This window comes from Neophocaena asiaeorientalis, unplaced genomic scaffold (genome assembly GCF_003031525.2).
Source record: "Neophocaena asiaeorientalis asiaeorientalis breed wild unplaced genomic scaffold, Neophocaena_asiaeorientalis_V1.1 scaffold263, whole genome shotgun sequence".
Lineage (NCBI taxonomy): Eukaryota > Metazoa > Chordata > Mammalia > Artiodactyla > Phocoenidae > Neophocaena > Neophocaena asiaeorientalis.
In genome coordinates this window covers 1,716,282-1,729,965 of record NW_020175015.1, presented here as the reverse complement: position 1 = coordinate 1,729,965, position 13,684 = coordinate 1,716,282, and the positions used below count along the sequence as shown (strand labels likewise).

General features: G+C 46.7%; 1 long non-coding RNA gene and 1 other non-coding gene across 2 annotated transcripts in view; both read left to right on the top strand.

Annotated features, from left to right (window-relative positions):
* The first annotated feature begins 1,033 nt into the window (after positions 1–1,033).
* Positions 1,034–1,106, top strand: TRNAR-UCU (transfer RNA arginine (anticodon UCU)). Its single transcript has one exon. It is a non-coding gene; the product is annotated as a tRNA-Arg (tRNA).
* Positions 1,107–5,472: 4,366 nt separating this feature from the next.
* Positions 5,473–13,684, top strand: part of LOC112411076 (uncharacterized) — a 21,422-nt gene continuing 13,210 nt past the window's right edge. The window contains exon 1 of the long non-coding RNA XR_003005559.1: positions 5,473–5,611. This is a non-coding gene — a long non-coding RNA (uncharacterized LOC112411076). The remainder of the gene's footprint in view (positions 5,612–13,684) is intronic.

The window sequence follows — 13,684 nt, the reverse complement described above, 5'->3', positions numbered from 1 at the left end:
TGCTAAGTGTATGATTTAATTAATTCTTAGTAAATGTATACAGTTGTGCAGTAATGACCACAATCCAGTTTTAAAATACTTCCATCACCCCCAAAAGTTGTGTTGTGTCTGTTTGCAGTCATTTCCTTCTCTCACCTCAGCCCTGGATGACCACTGATCTACTTTCTGTCTCTACAGCTTTGCATTTTCGAAAATTTTCATATAAGTGCAATGTAGTCTTTGGTGTCTGGCTTCTTTCACTTAACATAATGTTTTTTGAGGCCCATCCATGTTGATGCATGAGTCAGCAGTCTGGTCCTTTTTTATTGCTGAGTAGTGTTCCATCACAGGGATATAGAACATTTTGTTTGTGTACTCACCAGTTGATGGGCATTTGGGTTACATATTTCCAGTTTGGGGCTATTATGAATAATGCTGTTATTGACATTCATGTACAAATCTTTGTGTGGACATATGATTTCATTTCTCTTAGGTAAATACCTAAAAGTAGGATGGCTGGATCAGATGGTAAATATATATTTAATATTTTAAAAAATTCAAAAATTTCCAAAGTGGCTCTACCATCTTACATTTCCACCAACAATGCATGAGGAATCCAGTTTGTTTCCTACAAAGTTTACCACTTTTAGTTGACAAAGCTGTGGATTTTTGCTGTCTGTCAAATTATTACCCATGTTTTATAGGTAAATAAACTGAGGCTTAAGGAGACCAAGAATTTGACCCATGTCACATAGCTAATAAGTATCAGAACGGGGATTCTAACTTTGGTTTTTGTTACGAGGTTCATACTCATTCCATTGACATGAATTGAGATGTATACTTGAATACTCAAGAGATCCCCACGCCCTCTGCAAATATAGATTATTCATTGTTTTTTGCTCTCAAAGGCAAAGCTCTATTTTAGGAAGGGGTTTTCTTTAGCTCTTAAAAATTTACTTATTTTAGAGAGAACTTGGATCCTTACCTAACATCATACACACAAATTAAAATGGATCAAAGACCTAAATATAAGATCTAGAGAACTATATGGACTTCCCTGGTGGTCCAGTGGTTAAGACTCTGCACTTCTAATGCAGGGGGCACAGGTTTGATCCCTGGTTGGGGAAATTCCTCATGCCTTGTGACCAAAAAAAACCCCACAAACCCAAAAAACCTATAAAACTCTTAGAAGAAAACACAGGATAAAAGCTTCATACCATTATATTTGGCAATGATTTCTTAAATGTGATACCGAAGGCACAGGCAACAAAAGAAAACATAGACAGGGACTTCCCTGGTGGCGCCGTGGTTAAGAATCCACCTGCCAATGCAGGGGACACGGGTTTGAGCCCTGGTCCGGGAAGATCCCACATGCCACAGAGCAATTAAGTCCGTGCGCCACAACTACTGAAGCCCATGTGCCTAGAGCCTGTGCTCTGCAACAAGAGAAGCCACCACAGTGAGAAGCCCATGCACCAAAACGAAGAGTAGCCCCCGCTCGCCACAACTAGAGAAAGCCCGTACGCAGCAATGAAGACCCAACGCAGCCAAAAATAAATAAATAAATAAATTGATTTAAAAAAAAAAGAAAACATAGACAAATTGGAGCTCATGAAAATTAAAAACTTTTGTGCATCAAAGAATACAATCGACAGAGTAAAAAGACAACCTACAGAATGGTAGAAAATATTTGCAAATCACATATCTCATAAGAGGTTAATATCCAGAATATATAGAGGACTACTAAAACTCAAAAACAACAACAAAAACCCAATTCAAAGTTGGGCAAAGGACTTGAATTGACATTTCTCCAAGGAAGATACACAGATGGCCAATAAGCAAATGAAAAGATGCTCAATATCACTAATCATCAGGGAAATGCAAATCAAAACCACGAGATACCACTTCACACTCATTAGGATGGTTATTATTTTTTTAAATGGAAAATAAGTGTTGGTGAGGATGTGGAGAAATTGGAACACTGTGCACTCTTGGTGGGAATGCAGAGTGGTACAGCTGCCATGGAAAACAGTATGGCAGTCCCTCAAAAACTGAAAAACAGAATGATCCAGCAATTGATCCAGCAATTCCACTTCTTGGTATATACCCAAAATAATGGAAAGCAGCGTCTTGGAGAGATATTTGTACACCGATGTTCATAGCAGCATTATTCACAATAGCCAAAAGGTAGACGCAACCTAAGTATATCCATTGATGGAAGAATGGATAAGCCAAATGTGGCATACATACATATATATATATATATATATATATAAAATGGAATCTTTTTCATCCTTTTAAAAGAGGGAAATTCTGACACATGCTATAGGATGAACCTTGAGGACATTATGCTAAGTGAAATAAGCCAGTCACAAAAAGATAAATTCTATATGATTCCACTTATATGAGGTACCTAGAACAGTAAAATTGAGAGACAGAATGTATAATGGTGGTTGCCAGGGCTTCCTGGGAGAGGGAAATGGGGAGTTATTGTTTCATGGGTATGGAATTTCGGTTTTGCAAGATGAAACAAGTTCTCGGGATGGATGATTGCACAACATTATAAATGAACTTGAGGTCACTGAACACAAAAATAGTTAAGATGGTAAATTTTATGTTGTGACTTTTATTACAATTTTTAAAAATCAAAACATTAATTCATTCACTCATTAAGTTTGCAATATTCCAGGCACTCTACTAAAGGCGAGGGATACAAGTATAAACAATACCCTGTTCATGCCTGCAAGGAACTTATAGGCTAGTGTGACCATCAGACAGGTGGGCACAGTGTGACCAGGGTTGTGGGAGCCTGTCAGAGGGGCATCTTAGTCCCCTATGTATGTCAGACCCAGCATATGTTTAACAAATAACAGAAGTCGGCAAAGCAATAAATGCTACAAGATCTGTGCCTTTGATTCATTATCAGAAAACTTTCTACTAGGCAGAGCTGGAGATGGTGAGTCTGCTACTACCCAAGTGGTTTGGTTCAGAGGCCAAAAAATGATTTGCTGGGAATATTACTGAGGGTATTTCTAAGTTACTTGGAACATGTGAGCATTGTCCTTTTTTCTCACTACTCCTTCCAGATGGAATCTTCTGTTGATTTTATTACTATTCTATTCACTCAACTTCCACTTCCAATACTCTTGTCTGGGTTATGACAACAGCTTCATCTTCCTGTGACCAGAGTCCACCCCACTAATTCATTCTCTGCACTGCAGTCAGTCATCCCTACTTGAAACACTTCAGCGGCTCCACATTACCCTCAGAATACCCCAGACTCCTTAGGGTGGTGTCTTAGCTCAGGCTGCCATAACAATATATCACAGACCTAGTGGCTTTCGCAACAGGAGTTTATTTCTCATTAAGGTCTGGAAGCTGGGAAGTAAGATCAAGGTGCCCATCCATTAGGTTCCCTGGTGGGGGCCCTCTTCCTGACTTGCAGACAGCCTTCTCACTGTGTCCTCACATGGTGGAGAGAGAGCACTTTGGTCTTTCTTCCTCTTCTTATAAGGACCCTAATCCCATCATGGGGGTGCTACCCTCATGACCTCATCTAAACCTAATTACCTCTCAAAGGCCCAAACTCCAAATACCATCACATTGGGTGTTGGGGCTTCAACATATGAATTTTGGGGGCAGAAATATTCAGTCCATAATATGTGGCTTCTCCAGCCTTTCAGGGCCCCTGTTTTCCTCTTTATCCCCATCTCTCTCACTGCTTCATTTTAGTCTGCAACCTAGCCATGCTGATAGCTGGCAATATTTGAATGCCCCTTGTTCTTGCTTCTTTCTAGGCCTTTGTACAAGCCATTACCTCTACCTAGAATGACTTTCCCCTCTTTTGCTAGGATAACTCCTATCTGTCCTTTAGGTGTCCTCTGCAAAGAAGCTTCCTGGGCCCCAAACCAGGTCAGGTGTCCTTCATCTGGGTTTCTGCTCTTGAGTGCCTTGTGCATTTCCCTACGGTGGCTCTCATCACACTGCATCGTTGTCTCTCCTGCCCCACCATCCACCACCCCAGTGAACTCCCTGAAGGCAGGACGGGCCTCGTTCACCTCAGCACCTAGTACAATGTGTGGCTAACGATGTATGCACAATGAATACTTTGGTTTGTATGGCGCTCTGTACTTTTCAGAGTGTCCCGACACAAATTAACTCATCTATAGAGGTGTAATTATATTTCCTTACTTAACATTCATTCCTCCTGAATAAAATTTTCCTTTAAAAATATTACTTTTACTAACAAGATTTCTGTGAAGTCAATAATCCACTATGTCACGAATGTGACTGAGTCAGGGGTCAAACTATCTCATTTTTCCTGATATACTAGAAGAGCTTGTGAAAAAGCAGATTTCTTTCTATAACCCAGCAGGACCCTATGGGGCCTTCCTGGGACAGACCCCTCTCCTATAGTCTCTGCTTTAGCTCCTCTGTGAATTACCTAGATAATCATATCTGATGCTCATCTCCTGAGTAGTTTTACAGATGTTAAAACTCCCACCAAATGGAAGAAATTAACTACTTGATGATGATGAGCCCATAGCCCCCAGACCTACTGGCGCCTAAGGATTGATAATGTTACCCCTGTGACATCATCCTGTTACCTCACCATCAGCCAATCAGAGAACTGTGCACAAGCTGATCACAGACCCTGGGATGCCCCTCCTTCACTTTGCCTTTAAAAATGCTTTGCTGGGACTTCCCTGGTGGTCTAGTGAGTAAGACTCTGTGCTTCCACTGCAGGGGGCACTGGTTCAATCCCTGGTGTGTGGGGGGGGACTTCCCTAGTGGTCCCTGGTGGTTAAGAATCCTAAAGAATCCGCCATCCGCCTTCTAATGCAGGGGATGCGGGTTCGATCCTTGGTCGGGGAACTAAGATCCCACATGCCACAGGGAAACTAAGCCCACGCGCTGCATCTAGAGAGCCCATGCACTGCAACTACCAAGCCTGTGTGCCACAACTAAAGACAAGCCTGTGCACCACAACTAGAGAGAAGCTTGTGTGCTGCGACGAAAGATCCAGCGTTTCACAGCTAAGACTCGACCCAGCCAAAAACAAACAAACAAAGCAAACAGGGAGTTCACGTTTTGAGTACTAGCTTTCCTGAACTCCTTGCTTGGTGCCCTGCAATAGGTGCTGTACTTTCCTTCACCACAACCCAGTGTCAGTAGATCAGCTTTACTGTGTGTGGGCGAGAGGATTCAAGTTTGGTTCCATCCACCTCACTACAAATAACTCAATTTTGTTTCTTTTTATGGCTGAGTAATATTCCATTGTGTATATGTGCCACATCTTCTTTATCCATTCATCTGTCGATGGACACTTAGGTTGCTTCCATGTCCTGGCTATTGTAAATAGGGCTGCAGTGAACATTGTGGTACATGACTTTTTTTTTTTTTTTTTTGCAGTACGCAGGCCTCTCACTGTTGTGGCCTCTCCTGTTGCGGAGCACAGGCTCCGGATGCGCAGGCTCAGCGGCCATGGCTCACGGGCCCAGCCGCTCTGCGGCATGTGGGGTCTTCCTGGACCGGGGCACAGACCTGCGTCCCCTGCATTGGCAGGCGGACTCTCAACCACTGCGCCACCAGGGAAGCCTGGTTCAGTAACATTTTGAATGACTTGATGGAGGTAGGTGTCTGTGAGGGTGCAGTGGGGGAATGGGTATTGGCCTCAGCTGGTGATCTGACCTCAGGAGTTTGCATCCCTGGCTTCCTGGTGGCAGAAAGTGGGAGGCAGGACTAGGAAGGGAATGCCTGTGGCTTGGAGGAAGCTCTTAGTTCTTAGAATCACAGAACTTTAGTCTTAGGTCATTTGGTTCAACCTTTACCTTTAAGAAGTGGAGAAAGAGATCTAGTATTTTGCCCAGAAAAACCTCAGAAGACCTCCCACCAGTCTTGTTTTCCCTCTCCCAAAAGCCTGAAGTTGGAGGTCACTAGGCTTCTGATCTCAATCAAAATATCTCTCAGAAGCATTTATCCCCTCTTTCAGCAGCATCATCTGAATAGTATGCTCTGGATAGATGATGGGTTAATATTGCTACATAGAAGCTCATGGAAGGCATAGTCCTTGGCCTCTAGGAACTTACAAATCAAGACCAAGTGTTTAAAAATGATTTGCACATGCCGTCAAGTCAAAAGAAAGTTTTAAATATAGCTTTTATTTGAAAGCTGAACCAGACATTAAATCAAAATAATTTTTATTTTTTTGCTTTTGCTTGGACTTTCCACTTCGTATATGTAGATGCTCAAAAATTATGATTTAGATTTAGGAAAGTGCTGATTTCGGAAAGTGGATGTTCGTTTTTCCCCAGGGTGCAGAGGAGTCAGAGTAGGGAAGGAAGGATGACATCACTGAACACCTCCTGCAAAGTGAGGATTGTCATTCCCACTTCTCTGTAGGACTCTGAGGTGCAAGGATTCCCCATGGTTAGGTTGCTAATAGTTGTGTGTGTGTCTGTGGTTTGAACCCAGTTCTGACATCAGAGCCACACAGGCTGCTAAGAAGCAGAAAGTCTGGCATTCTGGGTCCCAATTATCAATGTGAAATACGGCCAGTTAAGTTCAGAAGGAGGTTATCTGGTTCAAGCCTGCCTTTTACATATGGAGGTGCCGAACCCCTAAATGACAGAGCAGCCAGCCTGCAGAAGGGCAGAAGGCAGTGTATGTGTGTGGGCCAGGTGTGGCCCAGCGCTGACACACAGGAAGCCTGAAGCGAGAAAGGGTGATTCCATCCAAGAAAGAGAAGGCAGAAAGGTGGCTATTCTCATTCCCACACTCAAGGTGTGAATTCCTTTATTGAGTCATAGTAATTTTCCAAAAATTCTGATTCCTGGTACTTTAGGCTCTCAGCTCAGTATTTATCTTTGTCCCCAAACTCCACACCCTTCAAGGTGCCTCACAGTCCAGCACGGAGTGGGGGGCTCCCACAGCTGCACATCATTCTCTGTCACCCCTGGCCCCCAAACCCCTGGTTCCTTTGGTCTCACCTCTAGACAACTGTGTCCTTCAAAAACTTCTTCCCTGGCACTTCCTCACTGACCTACAAAATCTTTCCCAAGGCATGGTCCTTCTATTTACATTTGTACAGAGCTTTTGCTTTTATAGTGTGCTTTCTTGCCCACCTTCTCACTTGATCCTCATAAACACTCCAAGTGAGGTAGGAGGAAAGGGATTATTACTCCCATTTTACAGGAAAGAGACTGAGGCTGCCCTCTTGATTCTCCAGTGTCATCAGCAAACATTTATGGGTCTAAGCCTCACACTGGCTCAGCAGTGCTCCTTTGACACAGGTTCTAGGTTTTCTTTTCTTCTCACGTTTCCTGGAATCCCGGTGGGTTTTACACAGCAGGCACGCTACAAATATAGCTGATGATGCATGGCTAACCGAAGGCTGCAGTCAGAAGCTTTGTGTTGCTTTGGCGATGCCCCTGTAGACTCAGCTGATTTCCAAGTGAATCGCATGCCACTCCTGTCCCTTTCCTGTTTATAATTCATTGTCTAATCAGATTTTTCAGGGGACGTAAGTTTGCAAACTTCCGTTTTATCCAAATGGATCTGTTTTGTTTTTCCTTGCCTAAATGTTAGGCATCCAACCTGATGGGTTTCACAAATTAATGTAATTTATTTTCCATGTTGTCAGTGCAAAACAAAGGTGTTCTTAAGACAAAGCACTGAAGACCACAGTCCTTCCTCCTCTTCTGTTTCTTGAGTCAGCAGCAAGTAAACAGTTCTGTAAACATGTGTGGGTCTATGTCCTTGTGTGTGTGGACCCGCTGCTTTATTCCATCCTTAACTGGTTTTGTCCTACTTAAGTACCAAGTGGCCTTGTCTTAGTCAAAATGGAGATTCCCGTAGCATCTGGACTTTCATCAAGGCCCGTTTCAGTTGCTCGTAGGTGACGAACATCACCACATTCCAGGCTCCCAAACGCAAAAATGAGGGTGTAAATCTGATGAGAGAAACAACCACATGGTCAGGTGGGTGGACTGGAGTCCCACATGGATCTATGTGCTCTCCCCACTCGGTGCTGGTGCCAAAGGACTAGCCTTCTGTTAGTCACGAGCATTTTCTGAGATTGTTCAGTCATTTTCTTCTCTACTGAAGGAATTTAGGCAGAAGCTGGAGTTGGGAAAGGAAAGAAAACTAACATTTTGAGCCGTGTTACTGTGTCAGGCAGTTAATTCTCACGGTTCTATCAGGTAGCTATGATTGTTGCCAGTTCTTTCTCTTCAGAAACCGACGTTAAGTAGCTCAGTTAAAACCACCTGACTCCATTCTGCTGCTGGGTATTTCTGGGCTCATTTACAACCTGAGTGGCCACCCCTGCGGAGACCTCGGCCTCCAGCTGGAGGGGCAAAAACAACGTGACACCAAATTTAGTTACTCTCCGGAGAGCCTGCCAGTCCTGCGGTGGGTAGCGCGGCTGGGCGATAGCCCCCCTCGGCTGTGCTTCGCAGACTCAGGGAGCGGCCCGGCCCCTGCCTCTTCTTCAGCCTCTCTCTCCGCTAATCCCCTCCTGGTCCTCTCAGCTCCTGCCAGACGCTTCCTCCCACACCTTTGCCCATGTTGCTCCTTCTGCTTGGAATATCTCCTTCTCTCCTTGCCGGGCTGTTCGCTCTTGGCTCCGTGGGACTCAGCTTGGACACCAGAACCTCCCACCAAGGCCTCTCCTGAACCCTCAGCCTGGGCCCCTCACAGGGCGTATAGCACGGGGACAACGAATGTGAACTCTGGCATTAGACCTGGATTCACATCCTAGCTTGACCAGCTTCTTGAACTTAATCTTTCTCAGCCTCAGCTTACTTATCTGTAACATGAGGACAGCAACACCTACCGCATGGAGTTGTCGAGAGGATTAAATGAGTTAGGGTACAGCTCATAGCACAGGGCCCAGCACCCGTAAGATGCTCAGTGAATGTTTGCCAAGTGAAAGTACAAACCGAGACAAGTGGCTACAGCTGAAGAGTGAAATGATGGCGGCACTTACAGGAAAAGAACTGTCAGCTGGAACTCAGTTTTGTGACGTCATCCCAGGGTCGAGAATGTGGTTGCTTGCTGGGCCCAATCTAACGCTGGGCGCCAGAAAACTATCCTCAGTGATGGAGGTAAGAGGGCCAAGCAAAGAGCTTAGCGTGGGATGGACGATGTGGGTGGTATCTGATGGTCAGTGTTTGAGCCGTGGCTCTGCCGTTCAAACTTTGTGAGCTGGGACAAGTTCCATGATCTTGCTGAGCCTCGGTCTCTTCCCCAGTAAATGTGGAGAACATGGCCCAGTTCAGGGGGGTGAGATAGTATTTGTGAAGTGCTTGGCAAAAGGCCTCATACTTAGGGACTTAGCAGTCACGATGATTGTTAATGACTATAGAGTGCTGCCTTGGTGCTGGGGACTCTGGGGTATGGAAGATGTATACAGTTGACCCTTGAACAACACAGGTTTGAACCGTGAGGGTCCACTTATACACAGATCTTTTTGCAATATTAAATACTACAGTACTGTATGATCTGCGGTTGGTTGGATCCATGGTTGGTTGAATCTGTGGATGTGGAACCAGGGATATGTAGGAACCATGGCAATGGAGGAACCTCATGTATGGAGGGCCGACTATAAATTGTTCACGTATTTTCAACTGCATGGGGTCCATGCCCCTAACCCTCGCATTGTTCAAGGGTCAACTGTATAAGCCACAGTCCTTGGCTGCAAGGAGCCTGCACTCTAGCATGGGGGATAATTTAAACTTACAAATACTATAATATTGATACAAAGTAGGAAGTGGTAGATCCCATAAGAGTGGTGTGGAGGAAGTATCACTGAAGTTCACAGAGGGGGAAAGTTTACACCTGAGAGTGTTAGGGAGGAGGTGGCATTTGAACTAGTCTTGAAGGACAGCTAAGATGTAGAGCATGTGGATGGCGCAGGAAAGGCATTCCACGCAGAGGGAACAGTAAATGCCAAGGCAGAGAAGCAAGAAAACATGAAGCACATTGGGCACTAGGGCTGCCGACTGTGGTGATCCACAGTGATGGCGGTGGGTCAGGGAAAAGTCTCAGGATTACCAACCACCTTTCCTTCCTCCTCCCCTGCCCAGGACGTTTGCGGATGGCACTTTGACCTATGCCTAGAAACCTTTTTCTCAGATAAGCCTCCCTGACTCTCCAAATCAGACCTGGTCCACTCTTTCTAAAAATCATTTCCGTAGGTCTTTATACTTGTCCTTTGTGGCATTTACACCTGTGCTGTTCACCAGTGTGTTTCCAGGTGGACCCATGGTTACACCCCGCAGCGGTGTGAGGGGCTGGGTGGGGGGTGGATGGGGCTGTGTGCAGGGGGGCCTGCTTGGGGCTGGACCTTGGAAAAGCGTGATCACAGCATCACATCCCGGTAAAAATGACAGTTTTGTGTAGCAGTTTCCAGCCCACAAACTGTTGTACACAGTGTGGTGTTGGATCCTCAGGGAGAACAGCGTGGATTGTTTTTCTTGGTACAAATTGTCAGTGGCTTGCCCAAGCTCACCCAGTAATTCCTTACTTCTACTTCTCACTTTTTGGCTTACAAAGTAGGGCAAGGCCATGAAGGGCCCTGGCATGTCCTGCCGAGGAATTAAGATCTTTTGGTCTTGGGTGATGGTGATGGGGAGGTGGCGAGGCAGGGTTGTGGGCAGTGGGGTGAGTGGCCTGCTCAGGGTCCTCTGTGAGGAAGAGCGAGCGGGCAGACACTGCAGGTGCCCCGGTGGAGAACTCAGCCCCTCCGCTGATGGGAGTAATGACCCTCGGCCAAAGGGCGCCTACCTGCAGGCGGACCTTGGCCGTGTCCAGTGGAAAGGTGAGGAGGTCAGCAAAGCAGGCCGCTGTGCCCGCCCCCAGGAACTTCACAGCCGTTGTGGGAGGCACCTCTGAAGGCTTCAGTCCAACCATGGTCCCAGGGGCTCTGCCCGGTCCCTCCAGGGCCCAGTGGAGGTCCAAGGAGAGAGGCTGCTGCACAGCCCTGGGCTTCAGTGCATGGAGGAGGCTGCAGGAGACAGGCCAGAGGAGGGGATAGAACCCATGCCCTCTGGGTCCGTCCCCAGGCCCCCCTCAGCATCAGGAGGGTGTTTATAAGGGAAAAGCCTGTGCATGGCTGTGCTTAGCTGTGTGGATTTGACTTAAAAGAACAGGTCACTTTCCTCCCTTATGTCTTGCCATCTTCACCCTGACCCCTCTCCCCTCCCGGTTGGAGGTGGGTCTTCACTGTATAAAGGCTCAGGCAGGGACAGGCAACCCCCCAACCCCGTTCTCCTTCCCCAGCCTCAGGCTGCTTCCTGCGAAAGGCCTGCTCCCTGAGGTGTATGGAGAGACAGCCTGCCAAGTCTCATCGCTTTAGGCCCTGCCATCCCAAATCAACAAAATAAATGTGCCTCATGGCTCAGTTAAACTGCTAGCCATCTTGGATGAGGGGTTGTAGTTGTTGTTTCCTCCAAGCCTGCCTGAATGTACTCTTCTTTACTTAAAACAAACACAGTCCTTCTCAGCCTGTGATTGCTTCTCTGTCACCAAAGATATTTAGCCTGTGACTAGAGATGTTTCCTCCCAACACTGTAGGACTCCCGGGCTGGTGTTCTGCTGTGGAGGGACGGGGTGGGGGGGCGGTGACTGACCCTGGGCCCCTCTGCTGCTCGGCCTCCCCAGGGCTCTGAGGGGGACTGTGCCCCCTCCCTGCCCCCAGGGGTGCACTTGTGCCTGCACCCATCTTACTGCTGGTGGACCAGGGGCATGTGTACATGAGGGTCCTGGTTTAGCCTTGGTTACCTTGGGAAGTGGGCACAGGCCTTTGGTGCTGATGCCATCTCTTGGCAGTTCATGCCCATGGGCACCCCAACTCACACACTCGGCACCCCCCAGTGTGCTGGGATCCTGGACCCTTCAGCATTGTCACCCCAGGAGCCAGGGCCAGTCCCATAGAGTTAGCTGTTAAGTGGGCTGACTGTGTGCCCCCTTCTCTATGGTAATAGAAAAACTCTGGTCCTGTGGTGAGGAAACCTGAGTTCCTGCCCTGTCTTCATGGCTTACTAATGGGTGAGGGACATTAGATACATTATTTAACCTCTCTTGGGTAAATGGGAATGATATATTACCTATTCACCAGTGGTGAAATGGATTCCAAAAGATAGGGGTGACCACCTGAGGCTTCTTTCAGGACTGTGGTCTACAACTCTGGTTCTCCCTGTCCTGTCTCTTCAACCCACATGGCTCCCTGGACTCTTATGCTTGCTGTCGCCTTTCCCTAGAAAATTCTGTTCTTAAGAAGGAGCTGATGTTTCTAATTCATGCTAAGGTGTAAGTGACTATCTTAATGATCAGCTATTTCTTGAACACTATGGCAGGTACTAGGGGAGGAAAGATATGGAATGAATCATGTTTGGCCCTTGCCCCCAAGGAGCTTACATTCAGGAACACAGATAGGTGTAGAATTATCCAAAGGGAATGAAGGAGGTGAGATGGAGGATGGGTTGAGATGGGAGCTCACCAGCCACTGGATCCCAGTCTGGAAGCCTGGGTCATAGTGTGGAGGGACAACTTTTGAATCCTGCCCCGGGGAAGGGGGTGCTTTTATTTTGATCTCTCCCGGCATGAAGTTGCACTTAACATTTTACTTTTATTTTTAAAACTTTAAAAATTGAGATATAGCTTACATATAAGGATTGTATGCATTTTGAAGTTACTGAGTCATAAAGGGAATTGTGCACCGATTCTGGAATGTTAGGCCTGGACAGCAAATGCAGGAGGAGATTTTCTGGATGGGGACCTAACCTAGTGTCCAAGCATAATTCAGATCATGTCACTCCCCTGTTTTAAAGCTCTCCAACCGCCCCCGCCCCGCCTGGTTATTCAGAACAAAGTCCAAAGTCCTTGTCGTGGCCTATGGACCTCCCTAAGACCCAGCTCATGCTAAGTTCTGTGCTTGGCGCTCCAGGAAATCTGGAGATGAGTAAAAACAGTCTGTGTGACCTGCCCGTGGGGAACTCTCAAGGAGTCTTGTGGGGGCGTAACTGCAGTGCAAGATGGGCTGGATCAATGTTGGAAGGAAGGAACCATCAAGAAGGGACCCCAAGGAGGGAGAAACCCTCTCTCTTATTTGTGAGGTAGAATTAGGACAGTTTCATGGTGGGGGGTGGGAGGAGGGCCTTGAAAGAAGGGCAAAATTTCAGCAGCTGGAGAAGTGGGAGGGGGGTTCCAGGTGCAGGGAAGGGCGTGCGCTTGTGCAAGAGTCCAGGGCACCACTTAGGGTAGGAGGAGGGAATGGCTATGGGGCATGAGGCTCTTGCGGTGGAGCTTTACACACAATTTCACTGAATTCTCACAACTTTCCTGAGAGGTAGGCTCCCCCTTCCTCTCCCTGCGTTTGAGCAAATGGAGGCTCAGAGATGTTGGCTTGCTCAGTGTTACCAGCCACCAGTGTCAGAGCCTACTAGGCTTGAAACAGCCCTGGAAAGAGGGCAGGACAGCATTTAAATCCATTTTAAGGTGAGAAAAGAGAGGCTTAAGATGGAAAGAGTCTTCCTCAAATTCACAGAGCTCCAACCAGGTTCTTGTGGTAGCAATAAGGCCCCCTTCACCGTTCATTCCACTCAGGGGCCCCAGTGGATGTGGTAGTGTGGATATCCACCATCTTGCTTTTTTGTTGAGGGCATTCAAAGCCCTGTAAATTGCATACAAAACCCCTCTCTGG